At 42.7% G+C, this 20,608-nt stretch overlaps 1 protein-coding gene across 5 annotated transcripts in view; it reads right to left on the bottom strand.

Moving 5' to 3' along the window:
* The window catches only part of HIVEP2 (HIVEP zinc finger 2), a 151,581-nt gene that overhangs the window by 54,498 nt on the left and 76,475 nt on the right, over nucleotides 1-20,608 (bottom strand). The window lies entirely within an intron of this gene.

The following is a 20,608-nucleotide window of genomic DNA, read 5'->3' as shown; positions in this document are numbered from 1 at the left end:
CAGAGTAGTGTGGCACAAGAAATCAGTGTCTTTCCTGGAATTTAAAACTTGCAGTGGGCTAGACAGCCATATAAAATAAAAATATTCTGAGGTGAAGACAAGAGATGTAAAAGACCAAAAGCTACATACAGTGACATATTTTTAAGTTTGCCACCTACAGTGAGAAAACAAGTTTCCGCCCTGGCTGTGCTACCTGGTCTCTGCAGCTCAGAGGGGCAGGTTGGATCCTGCCCCGAGCCCAGAGCACCAGCAGAGCCCGGGTGAGCGAGTGCCGAAGGCAGGGCTGCAGCCGGCCCGCTTCACACCTGCAGGGCTGGGCGGGCGCTGGGTGCCAGCAGGTTGCCCTTAACCGGGGCGTGCAGGCAACGCGCCAGCAACCGGAGTCATATCTGATTTGCACGTAACGGAGTTGGCTAAGCCGCCTGCCACGTTAATACAGAGACAACCTATCTCCAATGATCGTGCAGTGACCGCACGCTCAAACGGGCCTGGCATTTCCGATTTTGTTGAAGACCGGTGTGAAAGACAGACAGCAGGAGCACTCCACAGACAACCATGGCCCGCATTTGGCCCAGGATCTGCAATACGGCTGCCCCTTTCTTCCAGGTTTCCCCGTGCCCTTGAACCTCAGGACATGAGATCCCACCTCGGGGCTGCATGACAGGGACTGGCAACGAGCACGGGCACCACACGACAGCTGTGCTGCCGTTGCTCCTGCTCCTTGCCTTGCCATGTCTGGTGTGGCTGGGCCATCACACCGGGGCTTGGTTGCCCGTCCATCCACCCTGGGCACCTGGGTCACCAGAACAAGGGAAAACTGCAGCCAGAAGCCTCAGGCTTTGAGGGAGAGGAGCACGAGAGGACTCAGATCTAAGCAAATCTTTGCATGCCAAGAAAGACTTTGCATGCTGGACGTAGCCGGATTTGTTCATATGGCCTAACTGCCCTCCCAGAGAAGTCAGCGGCAAATCTCCCACTGTTTCCAGTGAGTTTAACAGTTGTTCGTGCTGCCTCACACACAGTGCAAAGCCTGACCCTAACGGGGCGGGCAAAGGAGAGGATTTCTACTGTTAGCAGAAAGCACGTGCAATCCAACAGAAACAGAGCACCAAAATCCAAAGGGTAAATTAGGCCTGGAACCAGTTAGTAATAAAAGGCACATGTTTATGCTTTTTTCTGTAAAGTTTACTATCAGCAACAAAAACAAACAACAAACGGTAATGTGTTACTAACCAGCAATGTCAACAGTGGTCTATACAGGCCTTTAAGTGTATGAAATAACATATGTTCTGGCTCTGGACCCTGACACTTTATCACATCCATATACAACTTTCTAGGAAATGAATCTGGTTGTGCAGCCAGCAGCCACTTCTGAATGTCTGAACAGATGGGGCCCTATGAGGTTTCAGTCTATAGGTGAAACCTCAGCAAGGTTGGAGTCAAGGGCAAAACCATTTTTAACAGGGTCAGTATCTCACTCTATTTTTACAACTAACTTGAGAAAAGTTCTACTCAAAAAGCAAAGCACAGCAGTAACGTCATGAGTCCTTCCTCATGAGTCACGTACTCATGTAATCCTTCCCTAAAACCTAGGGGTGCTCTGAATTGTAACAGGCTTTCTCCGGGGCTGGAGAGACACCTTCCAGGCCCCAGGCAGGTAACCCGGATCCTTCACTCTTTGAGAGCAAGCCTAACTGGCTTCAGTGATGATGGCTACACTTGCACAAAGTTGTTTTCCATTAACGTGTGTTGTAAACCCGTTTACTAATCCCCAGCCCCCTAAACAAGGGGCTTTACTCTCATTTGCACTAAATCCTCTCTATAGCACCCTGGCAGCAGCGAAGAGGATTTTTGTTAAAGGAGAACGAAGTCTAATGAGCAAAAGATGTCATTTGTGAAACAAAAAAGCACACTGCTTCTCCAGCTTCAGAAAGAGTATTTAAACTGAAATCCCTAAGGAACTCTATATTCTGTTTTCACTACAGAAACAGCCCCACACTGTGACCAGCTTCAACAGAGTTTCTCAAAGGATACTTCAAGGTCTGATCTGAGTGTGAAAGACTCCGCCTGATCTCAGCGAGGCTTGGACCAGTTTCTGAGTCTTTACCTTAAGAAGCTTAATCTATACTTCTAATTAGGCAAAATATTATCCAAAGCAAGATCTGATTAAGGACAGTAAGATTTGCACAGTACTACTGTATTTCCTTAATAACTTACTGTCTTACAGTAGTATTGGAGCTAGCAAAGAGCCCATAGTCTGAGGAACCAGCCAACCTACAGAGTCTTTAACAACCTCAGATAATGCACTTGTCATCAGATGGAATTTTACTGCCCAATTAAAGCTCCCAGAGGCATTGCTGTGATACTAAAAACAGGAACTTTTAATTTGTTTTTATCACTGCATTAATACAAACTTGTGCAATCATTAGTTCTTTGACAGCAAGAATAAACAAGTGTTTCTTTTAACAACTGCCCACCAAAGAGACATAGCAATGCAACGACCATCACTGATAACTAGCTAATATTTGGTCATATCTGCTCAAGATTTTTTTAATCCACTGCAGTTGTTTGCTAACTATGCAGCCTAAGATTAAGCAAGCACATCAGAAGTCAAATGAGAGCATGAGAAGCACAGCACGGCTTATTGCATAGAAAACTTTTTTTCATTTTGAACTCTGTATCTCATAAACTCAGCCTTTTACATGGGACCTGGAAACACACAGGCAGAAGTACTCTGACAATCATTATTCTCATCTGCTTTCGAAAGACTGCTAGATTCTCCCTTGGCAACTGCAGTAGTTATTTTATAATCATAAACCTGCACCTCTAGCGGTAAAATAAAAATGCACCAGGGGCATTGGTATCATCTGACCGTAAAGATTAATTCCTTCCACGGATCATGCAAACAAGGCGTTTGTTTTATATTGCCTCTTATGTATCTTTTAGACTGTTACTGTTAGTTCAGTTAGTAAGGGTATGAGAATGAGATTCCTGTGGACTTGTAAGGTAAAAGATATCACAAATCTTATGTGTATTTTAATGAGAAACTAAAGTTTAAGGAAAAGAATGACAAATATTTATTTTACTGCTAATTGTTTTAAGGTTTTGAAACAGCACAGTAAATGGGTGAAATTGCCTCAAGAGTACAAAGGGCAAATAAAGCCTTGCCCATGTTACTCCTAACTGTCTTGCAACAGATACTGTTCAAGCACAGACGGTACCTTAGCATGCTTTGGGAAATTACCTAAAATTTAAATCTGACTAGGTCTGTAGGAAAGCCAGATTCCATCAAATTTCAAGCAGATTCTAGGGTTGTATAGGATAATTTGCATCAAAGAAAATCAGTGCATCACACTGCACAAAAATTTGCACAATTCTGTAGCTTAACACCCCAGGACTTGAATTCATGGCTGTATAACTCATAGCATTGCTGCGAGATGCAAATTTCTTGCTTCTTTTGCATGGATTTAAACCACTCTTCAAATATGTGGAACAATTGTCTTACTCGATCATGAAAGCTCTATGGTGTTATGGAGGGAGTGTGAACCCAGCCTGCAAAGATTTTCTAGTGCCCTCTTTGCCCTCTTTCTCCTTTTCAAATGCAGGAAGTCCAGAGAATTCTGTGAATTAAGAGTCTGTAATGGGAGAGGAAAGAAATCTAAAATTTGCTTGATTGCTGCTATGATGCATTAAGCTCCAGGCATCAATCTCAATCTCCGTACTTTTTCTCTGAATGGGCAATATTTTACAGTTATCGCTCTCTAAACAAGGCACAATTTATTAGGCACACAATTTGATAGCTACAGCAGCTAAGCATAGATGCAAAAATGTCTTCTTCCTTGAGGAAGGTAAAAGCAAAGTCATACTTTAAATTGACTTCATATGATCAATGGCAGAACACAATCATCTGAGAAATGACGTTCATGCCCTGATCAAACACAATCATAGCATATGTAATTGAATTTGGAAGAAGTAGAAGATGTTTATTCTCATTACTATACTTGTGTTCTTACTTAATACATTTGCACAATTCATCTATGAACAGATGAAATATTTACAGCGTCTTTACCTTTACCCTCTTAATTCCAGGTCATTCTAGCAGCTCTTGATACTGCAAAAATATGTTTCAGCAACAAACAGGTAGCTGCAATTAACAGGTCAAGCCTTGAACTACCTCCAAAGCCAAAAAAAATAGAATTTATTTTTTGAAACAAATGTCTCTCTTTATGCCGTAAACATTTTCATCTTCATTACTAAAACAGAAAGAAATTTGAAGCCTAACTTCATTTTCCGTATTTATTATTCTTCCTTTTCCACATTTTCCTCAATAGCAGTGTAATAGCCATTTAAATTTTATTTATTCACAGCTTTTTGTTATTTTTGGTACTTGGGTTCCTGCAAAATGTTGCAGACATGAAGGCAAAGAACACCAAGAATCTTTGAAAGCTTTTTTCATTTTCTTGATATTTATGTAGGTATGAATACATATTTGTGCATATGTGTATGTTCTTAGATATATTATGCATTTATACACATGCATATATTTATATATACCTATATGTATACACATTTATATGCACATGCACACATGTTTGTATATTATATTAAATGTTAGTTATATGTTAGTGCAACTTTTCTATTGGCTCTTGGGCTCTGCAGAAAGTTAGCTAAAAAATTCACCTAAAAAGTACGTTGTGCCAAATGACTTTTGTAATATCACCTATGAACTTTGTTTGTTTAATTTAGACATGGGTGATTCACTTTATTAAAATAACACAAACGATTTCTTCTTTGGCAGCATTAAATAAAGCATTTGATCCTCTATGCATTCTTTTCTTTTTCCCCAGAACCCACTATGTGCAGGAGCCTATTTTGCTGCTACCACCGGAACTGGTGGTTCTGGGTTACTTTTTTTCACTTCAGCTAAGAGCTAAATTAGCAAGAGCACATCCCCCTAAGTATAGGCCCATAACCTCACTGCAAATAGCAGTTTAGACATTGCCAGCTGAGATCAGTGCCCTCACTAACCAGGCTCGATGCTTTTAGACAATGGTCAGGCTGACAATTGACACCGTGTCCATATACACATGTTGCTCAACCCATTTGTCTCGTCTGCTGTTGCCAAGAAAACAGGGCTGTTTGCGCAGGCAGCTGGCACAGAGATGCTGGTACATCTGGTGATCATCTGAGAGTGGGCAGAGAAAGCTAAAACATCAAGGTATCGGCAGAGCCCAAGATAGGATTCCAGGTAAAGTTCATGCTCTAAGGGATCCAAACAGGCTTCAGCAAAACCCACTCTAATTACCATGAGGAACCTCCTACATCAGGTGCCTTTGCGTTCGTTCCCTCCTTTGAATGGCTATGCTGCTACAACACCATCATAAAGGTGAAAAAATAACAGCCACGCACTCTGCGAAGAAACTCGGGCACAGTCACTTGCAGCTGCCAAGCAGGTAAGCTGCAAGGCAACAGGCATCCCATAAAGCCGTGACAACCATTTTAGTTATCAAAACCACCTCACCAGAAAGATCGTCCCTGCAGGCATCCTATGCAAGTTCAAGCCCCCAGCAGAGCAAGGGCAGGAGCACGGGAAACCTCAGCAGCGGATGAGAGCTGCCTTTGCTCCTGAGAAGCTGGCAACAGTCAGGCGTGCAGAACACCAGCAGGGAGGTGTGAGGCCTAGAAACGGCAGAAGGTGGCAACAAGGAAAATACGTGAATTCTAAGGACTCAGGTTTACAGAGTTTTGGTTGCTGTTGCCTACAAAATCTAAGCTATTACTCTCTATAAAATAAAATTAAGACCTCGACGGGCTGGTGCTAAGTCAAAACACAGGTTTCATTTGAGGTACTCTGGATTTACATCAAATAAACTGAACTTGGTCCCTGACACTAAGTGGTTGGTCTGGTTGCAAAGATAGCTTGCACAGCACAGGATACACTAGTGTCTTTCAAGTCTGCAGCCACAATGAAGCACGGCCACTGGCAGATGCACTTTTGGCTTAAAAATCTGAATGGATCATTAATACACCTCTGACCACAGACCTTGTTAGCACTTTTGCTGGATGCCCTGTGACTTCTTTACAAGGAAACAAGTGCTCTACCTCTCTTTGCCTTGTTGTTTTCATGTCTAGAAAGGAAACGTTTAAAGTTTCCTCGTTCCTGTTTTGTTCACGCTCTTCCTTCAGGTCTAAAGAAACACATGAGGAAGAAGGTAGTGGAGTCTCTGGTCCTTCCCAGTGGGTCCGTGATCCCTCCGCACTGATGTCACCGTGCTCTTGGTGTGTGCTCAGTAAGTCAGTAATTTGTCATGAGCGTGGGCCCTATCCATACATGGCAGGCTGGAGGAGGAATGACCTCAAACTCCGTTTCTAATCCAGGGGGCGTTGCCAAAGCACAGTGTTTGAGTTTGATGCATGAAACGCAGAGATATTTTCAGCTCTTGAATCACACTTTTGGCTCCGCAGCTAACCTGAACTTCTCTTTAATTTTGTTAGCAATTTTTCACCTTCTGTAATCTCCACTGACTCTCAGAAAGAGAAAATGAGCTGGTATGTTAAAGAAAAAAACAAAAATCACCATAAATATGAAGAATGTTTTTAATTACTTTTATTTAAATCATTTTTATTTTACTCTCTTGTATGTGTGGGGGAGTGGAGCTAAACAAATTACTAGTAGATTAGTGGTGCATCACAAATGTCTGGTTTCTTTATTTCACATTCTAAATATATGCTATTAAGTGCTGCCAGTGAATTTTTGCTAATGATTTTGGTGTCCAACACAAGAATGAAACAGTCTGTAAAATGAGGAAGCACAACTGCAGTTAGCCTGGCTACAGCTATGGGAGAGCCTTGTGCGATCCCATTTGTATGTTCCTATAGCTAAGGCAAAAATGTTATCTCTACTCTTCCCCATGAAATAATATTGACCAGACCACAACTCATGAGCATAACTTAATCTGGAAACAATGAGAAAGCAGCAGCTCATTTTACAATACAAAAGGAGTAAGTTATAGTTGGCACAGCCTGGCAATTACAGTGGCATCCCTTCTCTGTCGCTATGGCCTGATTCTGCTCTCTCCGCATTCAACAGGAAAACTCCAGGAAAATGAGCTCTAGGGCTGACGAACTGTGCAGCCTCATTGGCAGCCAAACAAGCCATTTAAGCATATGCTTAATTCCATCTCTAATCAGTAAAGTGAATTCAGCAAAGCAAAGCATGTGCTCAAGTCAAAGGTGAAGAAGTAGCATGCATCTTCTTGAACATGGGTTTGACCCTGACTCAGGCTGCTGCACAGACTGCCTTTCGAGCTCATCACAGCAGAAGAAGGCAGAATTCAGCTGTTAAACTATCACTTACGCTTGTAAAGCACTAACCTTTTTCACTCGTTGATAGATTGGTTAAGCAAAAGCAACAACAACAAACCCCAGGACATATCCTTAGACTGGAAACAGATATCTACATGTGCTACCATGGATTGCAGAGAACCACTGAGGTCGAAGGAGGTGAAACTTTTTATGTGAGAGAGCAACTGGAATGCATCAAGCTCTGCCTAGGGGTGGAGGAGGAGGAGGCAGTCAAGAGCTTATGGGTAAAGATCAAAGGGCAGGCTGGCATGGGGGACACTGCTGTGGGTGTCTACTACAGGCCACCTGACCAGGAAGAGAAAGTTGATGAGGCCTTCTATAGACAGCTGAAAGTAGCCTCAAGATCACAGGTCTTGGTTCTCCTGGAGGACTTCAACCACCCTGATACCTGCTGGAGGGACTATACAGCAAGGCACAAGCAGTCCAGGAGGCTCCTGCAATGCATCGATGACAACTTCTTGTCACAAAGGGTGGAGGAGCGTATGAGGAAGGGTGTCCTGCTGGACCTTGTCCTTACCAACAGAGATGGACTGGTTTGAGATGTGAAGGTTGGGGGCAGCCTTGGCTGCAGTGACCATGAGATGGTGGAGTTCAGGATCCTGCAGGAAAGAAGTAAGGCAACAAGCAGGATTGCAACCCTGGACTTCAGGAGAGCGGACTTTGGGCTTTTCAGATGCCTAATTGGTGGACTCTCATGGGTTAAGGCCGTAGAAGGAAGGGGGGTCCAGGAGAGCTGGCTAGTATTCAACTAGCCATTACTTCCTCCAAGCTCAAGACCAGTGCATCGCTATGAGTAGGAAGTGCAGCATAAAGGGCAGGAGACCTGCATGGGTGAGCAAGGAGCTCTTGGCCAAATTCAGACAGAATAAGAAAATACACAGAATGTGGAAGGACAACAGGAAGGGCTTCTTCAAATACATCAACAGCAAGAGGAGGACTAGGGAAAATGTGGGCCCACTACTGAATGGGGCAGAGGCCCTGGGGACAAGGGATACAGAGAAGGCAGAATTACTGAATGCCGCCTTTGCTTCAGTCTTCACTGCTAAGGGCAGCCCTCATGAATCCCAGAGCCTGGAGACAAGGGATAAAATCCAGAGAAGGGAAGACTTTCCTTTGGTTGAGGAGGATAGGATTACAGACCTCCTGGGCAGGCTAGACATCCACAAATCCATGGGCCTAGATGGGATGCACCCACGGGCACTCAGGGAGCTGGCAGATGCTGTTGCCAGTCCGCTCTCCATCATCTTTGAAAGGTCCTGGAGAACTGGGGAGGTGCCTGACGACTAGAAGAAAGCCAATGTCACTCCAGTCTTCAAAAAGGGCAAGAAGGAGGACCCAGGCAACTACAGGCCCGTCAGCCTCACCTCCATCCCTGGAAAGGTGATGGAACAGCTCATTCTGGATGTCATCTCCAGACATATGGAAGAAAAGAAGGTGACAGGAGTAGCCAGCATGGGTTCATCAAGGGGAAATCCTGCTTAACCAGTCTGGTAGCCTTCTATGATGGAATGACTGGCTGGGTAAATGAGGGCAGAGCAGTGGACGTTGTGTACCTTGACTTCTGCGAGGCTTTTGACACTGTCTCGCATAACATCCTCCTAGATAAGCCCAGGAAGTGTGGGTTAGATGAGTGGGCAGTGAGGTGAATTGAGAACTGGCTGAAAGGCAGAGCTCAGAGGGTCATCATCAGTGGCGTGGAGTCCAGTTGGAGGCCTGTGGCTAGTGGAGTCCCCAAGGCCTCAGTACTGGGTCCCATCCTGTTCAATTTCTTCATCAACGACCTGGATGAAGGGACAGAGTGCCCCCTCAGCAAGTTTGCTGATGATACCAAGCTGGGAGGAGTGGCTGACACACCTGAGGGCTGTGCTGCCATTCAGAGAGACCTGGACAGGCTGGAGAGTTGGGCAGAGAGGAACCTCATGAGGTTCAATGAGGGCAAGTGCAGAGTCCTGCCTCTAGGGAAAATTAACCCTAGGCACCAGTACAAGCTGGGGGCTGACCTGCTGGAGAGCAGCTCTGCAGAGAAGGACCTGGGAGTGCTCGTGGATGACAGGTTGACCATGAGCCAGCAATGTGCCCTTGTGGCCAAGAAGGCCAGTGGTCTCCTGGGGTGCATTAGGAAGAGTGTTGCCAGCAGGTCGAGGGAGATGATCCTGCCCCTCTACTCAGCCCTGGGGAGGCCTCATCTCAAGTACTGCATCCTGTTCTGGGCTCCCCAGAACAGGAGAGACATGGAGCTACCGGAGAGAGTCCAGTGCAGGGCTACGAAGATGATCAGAGGGCTGGAGCATCTGCCCTATGAGGAACGGCTGTGAGAGCTGGGACTCTTCAGCCTGGGGAAGAGAAGACTGAGGGGCGATCTTATCAATGTGTGTAAGTACCTGAAGGGTCAGGTACCTGAAGAGTTTGTCAGGAGGACAAACTCTTTTCAGTTGTCCCATGTGACAGGACTAGAGGCAATGGGCAGAAATCGAAGCACAGAAAGTTCCGCCTGACTGTGAGGGGGAATTTCTTCCCTGTGAGAGTGATGGAGCACTGGACCAGGTTGCCCAGAGAGGTTGTGGAGTCTCCTTCTCTGGAGCTCTTCAAGGCCTGCCTGGCTGCAACCCTGTCAAACATGCTCTAGGTGACCCTGGTTGAGCAGGGAGGTTGGACTAGATGATCTCCAGAGGTCCCTTCCAACCTTACTGATTCTGTGATTCTATGAAAACAGAAAAGATGAGGCAAGAAGCTACCATGTGGAAATCCCTTGCATTCAGGAATTACTGATGAAACTTTCTGAGCCTTTTCACAGAGTAAACTGGGAGCTTTCTTATCAACTAGAAGAACAGGGAAAAAATGTGGGTGTTTCAGCTTCTACAGTTCCAATTACTTCCCATGGGAAGGACAAAAGAGTAAGAAGAATGAACATGCTATTTTGACAAGGAATGTGACTCTTTCCTTGGTGCACTGGTTAGTCTCCAAAATCTTCTGAAACCTTTCCTTTTTCTTTAAATTTCCTTTAGGCTTGGCAAGAAACATTAATCTAATGCAGACAACTCCCAAGAAGTGTGGCTCCCCAGGAGCATTCCTAGACTGCAGATAACTAAGAAGTAAAAAAGTCTGTTGCAAACAGCACGGCTGGGAATTTATCTTCAGCAGTAGGCTGCACCATTTGCCTATATCTGCCCTTCTCCCCAGTTGAAGGGGCCTTATCTACCTTTGTGCTTGGTCCAATCTCAGAGATCAGGAATAAATTACAGATGCCTCAGGGCTGCCCTAAATTCTGCTCAGCTGCCCAAGGCTACCTCGTCCAAAGCACACATCACCTTCGAGAGTAGCCTGGCGGAGGCCATGGCAAGGGGAAGCCAGCACCGCTGGCTGCTCTCTAGTTCCTTCAGGCCACCAAAGAGATCCGAAGCAGGGTCAAAGAGCTGATTCACTTTCTGTTTGAGATTACAATCTGTCCCTGCCCCAAAGGCATAGGGAACTGAATGGTATAAATATTTGCAGAAATTAAACAGTTACAGCAAACGCACATTATGCAAACATCCTCTCTCTTTCAAGATGACACAACATAGAGCACCAACCACAAACAAAAACCAAACAAACAAAGCACAGAGGCATTGTGGAAAAATCATTTAGCAAAGAGCTTCTCTGCTCTTCTTACAGCCATTAGGGCAGCGATAATGCTGAAATGGCTGGCCAGCCCTGAAAATTGGATAAACTGAGACATAGAAGAGACAATTGAAAGCAAGGAGACAGACTGAAAAAATAAGTGAGACAACAGATGGAAAACAGAAATGCAGTGTCTAAGCTGCAGTTGCAATTCTGCTAGTAACAACCACGTTCAAGAACATTTCAGCTTGCTTTCCTATTTTTGAGAGGACAGAAGTTTTCTTTTAAAGAAAACATGTTAGCAGAATTGCTACGGGCTCTTGTCAGATAGCCTGCGGCACAGGAAGACTACTGCACTCCATACATAGAAGTGAAAAGAGGCTTCTCAGTCAGGGCAAGATTTGTACACCCTCTGGTTCCTTGTTATATAGCTGTCCTAGTGACTTCACTAGTACTGCTGGGGCATGGGGGTCACACCATAAAAATGTGCATCCAAAACTGCAACAGACGTGTTTTAGTTACTACTAGTCTGGGGTCTATCAATGGAATTGTTAGGAGTTCTCCCTTGGCAACACAGCTTTCTTAGCCTTTCTCCCTTACAGGTATGAATACTACAACTAGACAGAGAAAGTATAGTTATTATTCTAGCAACATTTTAAACACTGATTTGGTAGGGTTTTTTTGCATGGTTTTAGTATGGTTTTGAGAGCAATCTAGTAAGAGAAAGAAGGATTTCCACACTGGCCAAAGAAACAGTTGTGGCAAGACTACCTATTTTTAACACAGTTTGTTCCTAGCACTATTTCAGACACAGCATTTTCTCTCCCATCTGTTGACACAGTTGTTTCTTTAAAGACACAGTTGTCTGTCTCTTCAAAAAAAAAAAAAAAAAAAAAAAAAACCCTTCAATAGTTGCAAAGAAATAAATAAGAATAAAACCTAATCAAACAGTGAGTTAGTCAAAAAGCAATGCTGGCAAAGTTATACGAGTGAAATATAGAGCAATTCTTCAGATTTCTCTCAAAAATTACATCACGTTTTGGGCACTGTGAAATTGTAAGCGAGACTGTGGATTTTTAAAATTCAAATCCGACATGCTCAGCAACAAAAAGATGATTTATTGATCCAAGGAGTCTAACTGCGAACCTGCCATCAGAGTGACATGCCAATCTGCTCGGGAGGAATGCAGCCACAAAATCATGGAGCAGGATGCAAACACTTTCTTTAGAGAAAAGAAGGAAAATTTTAATGACAGCAGCATGAAAAAAAAAATCCAGTCCAACAAAAAATAAACTGGAAGATATAACAGAACAAAACATTACACAATTCTGACACTTGGGGTGTTTTCTCTAATTCTTCAAGAGAGAATTTTTTTTTCCCTCCTTGGCCCACTGGAGATCACAGTTAGGACCTCCCAGACAATCTGAAAACCTCATCTTCTCTCAAAGGCATTTCAGACAACTTGAGAGCTGATAGGAAATAAGACTGAAGCATGGTTGAGGGGGGATCTCTGCAAATCAGCAGAGCAACATTAGTTCTTGTAGGACAGTCTATTTGCTGGGAAAGTTGCAATATGAAAGTCTGATGTATTAAATGCCAACACTCCAATACAGGGCGGGCTCATATCTGTACTGGGTTTTAATTTCTTTTTACATTGGGAGGTGCCTAGGGATCTGAAGAGGTAACAGAGATATAAATCATGCATGACAAACTGCAACAGAAGACAAAAGTGTATCTAGAATAGAATGGCTTTGCTGGTACAGCTGTCCTAGCAAACTGTACTGATAGCATGTCCCCTGCACAGGCATCATTCATAGCAGCAAAATCACATTATTTGCTGGCACAGCTTTTTTCCTAGAGTCTTTCTTCCCTCATCCAGTAAGTGAAAAAAATCTCAGTAAACACAGAGGCTTGTCACAATAAGTGTATCCATAGGAGGAGCTCCTGTGCCAGTCAGGGATCAAGTCAGGGGTCAAATCTCTTTATACCTTTAGCTGAGATAGCTATGACAGCAAAAATCTGTAGTACAGTCATGTTTGTCCTTTGACGGGAGTGAATTGTCCTCTTTAAAGACTCCAGTACTGCCCTCTGCCACTAACTGGAATCACATTCTAACGTGCTTTTGCAAAAATGTGGCGATCTCACCATGTGTGCCATATATAGGAAAGGTTACAGTATTTCCACAGTAAAAAGAACTCTCTAGCACTAAGTCTAAGACTGACTCAAGGTGTTTCTCTACCAACATTTTGGAGCCGTGCTGGCTCCCTCTCCCCTTCTCAGCCCTGCCTGCTGCAGAGGGGTGAAGGCCACACTAAGTGCACATTCCCTGCAGCCAAGAGAAAGTGGAAGCATACGGTGGAGTTGGAGTCATTGCCTTCTGCGGGCACAGCCTTCTCTCGAGGCAGAAAAGAGCAGGCCAGTCCGAGCCTCTCTGTTCCCATCTGCGCTGCGTACAAGTACATAGGAATAATTATACCAAATCAAGTGCCTGGCATTAGGCAAACAGTTAAAAAAAATCACTAAAACAATGAAAAACTCAGCTGATTTAAAATGTATTATAACGGGATTATCATGTGGATCTGCTCACAGGAGCTATGAAAAGATATCTTCTGGGTGTGCTAATGGTATGTCCTACTGTTCGCAATCACCCAAGTGATTTAAAAGATTTTAACATCATCTGTGATTTTCAAAAGAGAATGAGTAGTGACTTTAACATGTCCTTGAGGAAATTAATATCAGTGAGGGATCTGGCAGCAGATTCATACATGGCTTGCAGCCTGGTAGAAGGGCTTACCTGCCTTTGGTTTGGCAATGTCTAGAGCTACAGTCCCTGGCCACCCAGTATTATCTAATTTCTTTACAAGGCATGCAGTACATATTTCTAGAAGGTTGGACCTAATCCAGGCTACTATGGTTTCCACGGACAGGAAGCTTGAAGGTTTGGGATTAAAACAGCAGGAGGCTGAAAAGAAAATTGAGGACCTGGAAATAACAACTGATGGTCCTGACGCAATCATTATCATGAACATTGCAGTTCCTAAAAATGTAATCAATAGCCCAGAGAATAATCTCAGATAAAAGGTTAGGTTTTGGAGAATAGTGGAAAGCTCCTGCAAGTAGAGTTATGAGGCAAGTTCTTGTATGCTTTTGCATATGAATTTTAACCAGTTCTCTATTGCATAATGTAGGAAAATACACAATACAAAAGCCTGTAGCAGTGCTGTCTGATATATCCCAACATGTCTCATTTAAAGGAAAACTGTTGCTGACTACGAGCTACCACACAAGTCCTCTCCTTCCTCTAGCTGTTGAAGCTGAAGGCACTCCTGTTCCCAGTTGCTCCTCGCTGGCTGGAAGCTCACACTGAGCTCAGTGTGAGGGCTTCAGTGATCTTCAATAGCCACTGAAGCCAACCTAGCTAGCTTTGCCTAGAGTAAGAAATAGAGCACCTGCACAACTCTTTCCACTAGTAGAGCAGTGGAGTAGTAATTTCCAGCTAGTAAGCAAAGATGATCTATGGACATTTGCAGCCCTCTGCAAAGGGAACAGCTGTCTACCACTTGACCACTGCAGCAGGTATGAAAAGTTATAGAAAAGGTAAGATAGAAAATTTCAATTTCTGTAGCACTTCAGCACTATCTGAAGAAATAAGCTTACCAGGAACCCTACTGAAGTTAAGAGCCCCACATAATAATTTAGAGTATGCTGCAGTACTCGGCATAAGACATACTACTTCACTGACACTTCAGGGCTGACACATAGGTTTTAGCCTGAATTTTCAGAAGTTGTGAATATTGTTGTGGCCTAAGTGCCACCCTGATATCCTTCTTTAGTGGCCAAGACAACAGGACCAGAATAAAGCTGAACTTAAACAGTTGCGTACTAAAGGGATCCCTTTCTAACTACATTTATTTACTATCCTGAGAAATGTCACTAAAAAGCAGTATGTTTTAAAGAAGAAAACTATTGGCCTTTGAAACATAAATGGCATTTCAAGAGAGCAGAGCCTCCTTCAATTCATGAACGTCTATGTGCAAAAGTCAGGTGCCAGCTCACTCTGATACCCTATCACCCCTATCACTAAATGCCAGAAAGAGGCCTTATAGCTACTTTAAAGAGCCTGACAAGGATTAGCTAAACCTGAATTCTGAGGCTGTTTCCTATTAAAGTGGAGTATCTTCAAGCCCGCCCTGGTTGTCCCAAGAATTAGCAAACAGAAAGTCTACTTTTAAGTTATCTTTGCTTTCTGCTGTGTTCAGCAGAGCTTTAATGCAACTTCAGGTAGAAGACTGAAGACTGAAAGGTGGCAGTTTGATCTCGATTTCTCCCCTTAAAACCTTGAGATTTGATTCTACATTAGGCCTTCTGCTTAAAAATTAATAAAAAACAGGAAAACAGTAAGAGGCCACACTGACAGTAGAAAGTCCAACTGAGGAAAAATTGCACTAGGAGAGTAGCCAAGAAAGAGCATGGGACCTAAAACACTTTCAGATAACACAGTCAACATGCTAGACAAGAAAAAATGTTTCTGTCAGGAAAACATAATGTCACTGCTAAGAAACATAAGAAATCAAGTTGAAGGTTTCTCATCAGGAAGAAAAGGTGCAACAAACAACAGTGGTCATTCAGAAACTCAGATACAATTAAAGAATGAGAAAGAAGATCACTTAGAGAAAAGAGGACAAAAAACTCTACAGAATTTTACATCTCCAAAGAGGTATTCAGATTCCTACTTCAGCGCTGAAAATCACAGATTTTCAAGAACTTTTCTAGAGAGGAAAATCACAGATTCTAATTCAAGAAGTCATAAGAGATGTATTAAAATTCAGTCAATTATATACCAAACTGTTATCATGCTGTTCTAGAACCTTTGTGACCATTAGAAACTGTTTAAATGATAAAAGAATAAGTATTCCAGGAAAACAAACTATTATTCTGTCAAGGCAAGAACAAGGAGCACTCGACTAAACTTACGTAAAGGAAATGTGCAAGAGGTGGGAGTAGGGTCAGTGAGCTGGACTGGAAACTGGCTGAACTGCCAGGCTGAAAGGGTTGTGACCGGTGGCACAAACTCCATCAAAAGCCAATCACTAGTGGTATCCCCACAGGTCAATGCTGGTGCCAATATATCTTCATTACTGAAAATTAACAGAGATAACATCTTCACTGATGAAGACTGACGTCTGGACAGCTGGATAATAGGACCAAATGTACATTCAGCAAGTTTACAAGTGAATCAAAACTGAGAGGAGTGGCTGATACACCAGATGGCTGCGCTGCCATTCAGAGGGACTTTGACAGGCTGAAGAAACAGGCAGAGAGGAACCTCACAAAGTACAAAAAAGTAAAGTGCAAAGTCTGTCCTGAGGGAAGAATAGCCCCATGCACCAGTACAGGCTGGGGGCCTGCCAGCTGGAGAGCTGGAGAGAAGGCCTAGGGGGATCCTGGTGGACCATGAGCCAGCAATGTGCCCTTGTGACAAAGAAGGCACGTCCTGGTCTGCATTAGGCAGAGAGCTGCCAGCAGATTGAGGGAGGTGATCCTTCCTCTCTGCTAAGCCCTGGTGAGAACACATCTGAAATGCTGTGTCCAGTCTTGGGCTCCCCAGTAAAAGTCATAGACGTAGTGGAGTAAATCCAGGGAAGAGCCACAAAAATGACCAAGGGACTGGAGTATCTCTCATATGAGGAGATGCTGAGAGAGCTGGGACTGTTCAGCCTGGAGAATAGGAGGCTCCAGGGGCTCTTATCAATGTTTAAAAACATATGATGGGATAGTAAAGAGAAGATAGAGCCAGACTCTTCTCAATGGTGCCTAGTGACAGATTGAAGCCAATGTGCACAAACTGAAATACAGGAAATTACATCTGAGCATAAGAAGAAAGTTCTCCACTGTGAGGGTGACTGAGCACTGGAACATGTTGCCCAGAGAGGTTGTGGCATCTCCATCCTTAAAGATATTCAAAACCTAACTGGATGCAACCCTATGCAACCTGCTCTAGGCGACCCTGCTTAAGCAGTGGGGCTGAATTAGGCAAAGAGGAACCTTCCAATTTCAACTATTTTGTGATTCTGTGAAGACTACTTCATAGGAGACATGCAGAATTAACAGACCTCAAGAAAAGGCTACAGGCAGACACACTATGTTTAATCTACCAAGCCTGCCCTTAGCACTTCTCACTGCTTTTCTAAGCATCGTATCTTAACAAAAACTACGAATCACTTTGAAACTGCATTTAAAGAAGATAAATAAATGGAGTGAGAATTATCTGTATTGGGACTATTCCTTTTCTTTTGTTCTGATAAACCAAAGAAATTCTTAAACAACAGATCTATGTTGCTGCACCTATCTCCTAATGTTTTCCAGATCATTTCATTATTACTAGTCCTGACAATCAGGAATGGATCCCCAGTAGGTTTGCAGATCATTACAGCAACATGATTATAAAGCTTGATCCAAACATTGTAAAAGTCAATGGAACCTGGATTGAGCCCAAAGAGAAAAGATTTTTCCTGTTATGGGTGGTTTGCAATATATCAAGCTTCTTTTATAAAAGTGAATCTTCCCTCACCCTCCAATTTAATTACTTAACAATAGAGCTTACTTTTGTGCAATAACCTGTCATGAAAGAAATCATAACCTGGAATAAACATGTCTTCTCTGCCTTGGGACATATTAAAAATTCCACTGACTCCAATAACAGCTGAGTAAGACTATCACTCTGTTACATAAAAGTATACACATACATACGTATGCACACAAAGCATACACATGCATTGCCTTACTGATTTGTAGGTTCTCTAAACACTTCCCTGAGAACCAGCTCTATGACCAATATTTGTAGAGAGAGAGCGATAGTTCGTACAGCCACTTAAATTTTATACATTTCCCAAGAAAAAAAAATGCTTTAAGTACAGCCAAATATTTACAAGGTATTTCAATTTTAATGCTGATTACAAGAGATTATTCATAAGCACTGTTGGGTTTATGAAATAATTATTTGCCATTTTCTATCTGCAATAACATAGAAAGTTAAATTGATAGTATTTCTAATTTAAACACTCTTGTATAGAAAAAAAGGTGGCTTCTTTTTCAGTTGAACTGTTACAATTCACATGCTATCTAGAAGAACGAGTCAATCTGACAAGAGTTGTACCTGAAGAGAACAGAATTCAGAGAAACATTTGGGTGGGAAGCAAGCTCTAAATGGGTCATCCTAAATCATCTATAATAGATGAATGACTGATCGAGCCATGACTAACTCTACACTCTCCCATAGCATTTTGCTCCACTGACCTAAATTCTGTTTAGTAGTAACACCTTTCCAATATCGAATGGGTTATCAAAATATTCCCTACTGCAGCTTAATCGTGGTATTTTCCCCCCATTTTTCTCTTCAATAACACATGAAAGTACCTTGCCCTGTTCCATCCAACTCTTTTGCTTGTATATGCAGAGTTAAAACTCTTTCTCCAGACTAAGCCTACCTGGAATTCTTGTATCTTCCAAGGCAAGATATTCTTTTATCTTGCCTTTGGGCTTTTCCATCTCACCAAAAGGTCACGTGAATTGAGGCTACCCTTCAGCTTTTGTTTTAGTGGGCTGAAGAGGATTTGAAATATTTACACCAACTCTTGGTGGAATTTATTTTAGGGGCTTGAAGTTACAAATATGTCATTTCACATCTCCTTGCTTTACAGTGGCATCTGCTCTTTCAGATTTAATACTGTTCTCCCAAGACACTCCCTGAGAAAATTACACATACAAAATCAATACACATTCTAATGAGACACCTGGAATTTAATATTACTCTTCTTCAGGATGTACTCTTGTAATTCCAGGGAACTTCATCCCAGTTTGAATAAGAAGTTTTACCTCCTTACATAAATGTATGCCTGCAACACAGTCATCTTTTAGATTAGGTATTGCTAGAAGGGAAGCCACATCAGCACCAAGATTATCCGAGCATCTACACAAATTCTCTGAAGGTTGTAGAGTCCACACTAAGTTCCAGGATGCCTCAGATACAACACTAGCTGGACTGAAGTCACCTACTTGAAAAGCTACTTCTGACAGGGCTAATTGGGCTGCAATCACGGCAGGGCCACTGAGATACACATACTTTAATTTTTAAATAACACCCTTCGCCTCATACATATTAATGACTAAGACACTCCTGTGAGGCTGACAAATCCTAGTGCAGATGAGGGAGAGAGGCACAGAAAAAATTAGTGGCCTGCTCAAATTTCCCGAGAGAGTCTGACTAGGCTGTCTAGAATCACACAGTGTGTGTGCAAGGCTTGTGCTGCAAAATACTCATCTGTTAAAACTCTGCCAAGGTGCAACACAGACCTCTGTCAGGCTTCCTTGCTCTGAGTAACACATAAATACAGATTCCAGTGTTCAAGATCTCTATCCATGACAAAGCACCTGCTGCAGTTCAAATACATTGAGGATGGGTTAAAAATATTATATTCATTTGATGCATTTAAGTAGAATTTCGGACCTTAAATCAATTATTTACTAGTAACATAAAACAGAATGAACATATACACCTAAAGAAAGTGATGAAGAAGGGGCTCTCATACAAAAAGAGATTTTTTCGCTCTGTTTTGACAAAGAAATTGACAGAGGGTATCTACATTGCTCACTTCACAGTTGCTTCAAATATCTACAAAATAATACTCATCCAGCATGTTTTCAGAATCAATAAGAGGAAGATTTGGGTTTCCTCATTTTTTGCTGTTTCAACAAACAGCTAGCAAAGTGCACTGCTGCTGGGGCTGCCTCTGCCTGTTGCCAGCTTAAGAAGCTGAAAACATGCTTAACAATAGCATGGCATGAGCAATTTCTATATTAAAGAGATAGCTGTAAAGACTGATACAAACAGACAAGCGTTAAGTCTCCAATACGCAGCTCAGAAGACCAGCTTAATGACCATAAAATGAGTTATATAACCCAACTTGTATCATGTCATCTGAGATCTTGGCTAGGCCAAAATCAATCATACACACACACACACACACACACACACACACACACACACACACAAATATATGTACATATATATATATATATATAATAGATATATAGATATATAGATATTCCCCCAGACAACTAACAATTTATATTTCTTACATAATGCTGCTATGGTGTTAACCTGAAACAGCGATGGTAACAATTTTGGTAGCTATAGGGTTATTACAAGTGCTGAGACCAAGAGTTGTCAGTAATACAATTTGCTCCATTTCAGGTAAAAAGTTATCTTTGCTATAAAGGGAATCCCAGTTACATCTTCTGAAATAATATCAAAACTATTGATGTTTTAGGATGAAGAGTCCGAATCACGGGTCTCTCTCCAGCAGAGCATTTAGGCCAACATCTAAGAAAATGAGTAGAACAAACTACTCATAAACTCAACCACACTACTACTACTCAGCTCAAACTACAAATATTCAAAGCCCGCTGGATGGAACCCTGTCTAACATGCTCTAGGTGACCGTGCAGAGCAGGGAGGTTGGACTAGATGATCTCTAGAGGTCCCTTCCAACCTTACCGATTCTGTGAGAACAAAGAGAGTTTGCTTCCAACTGAACCAGTGCTTACACCATTGCTGGACCCTGCTCCCCTGAACAAACCAGCACAA

This window comes from Rhea pennata, chromosome 3 (assembly GCF_028389875.1).
Source record: "Rhea pennata isolate bPtePen1 chromosome 3, bPtePen1.pri, whole genome shotgun sequence".
NCBI classification, from domain to species: Eukaryota; Metazoa; Chordata; class Aves; order Rheiformes; family Rheidae; genus Rhea; species Rhea pennata.
This window is presented reverse-complemented; position numbering and strand designations above follow the sequence as displayed.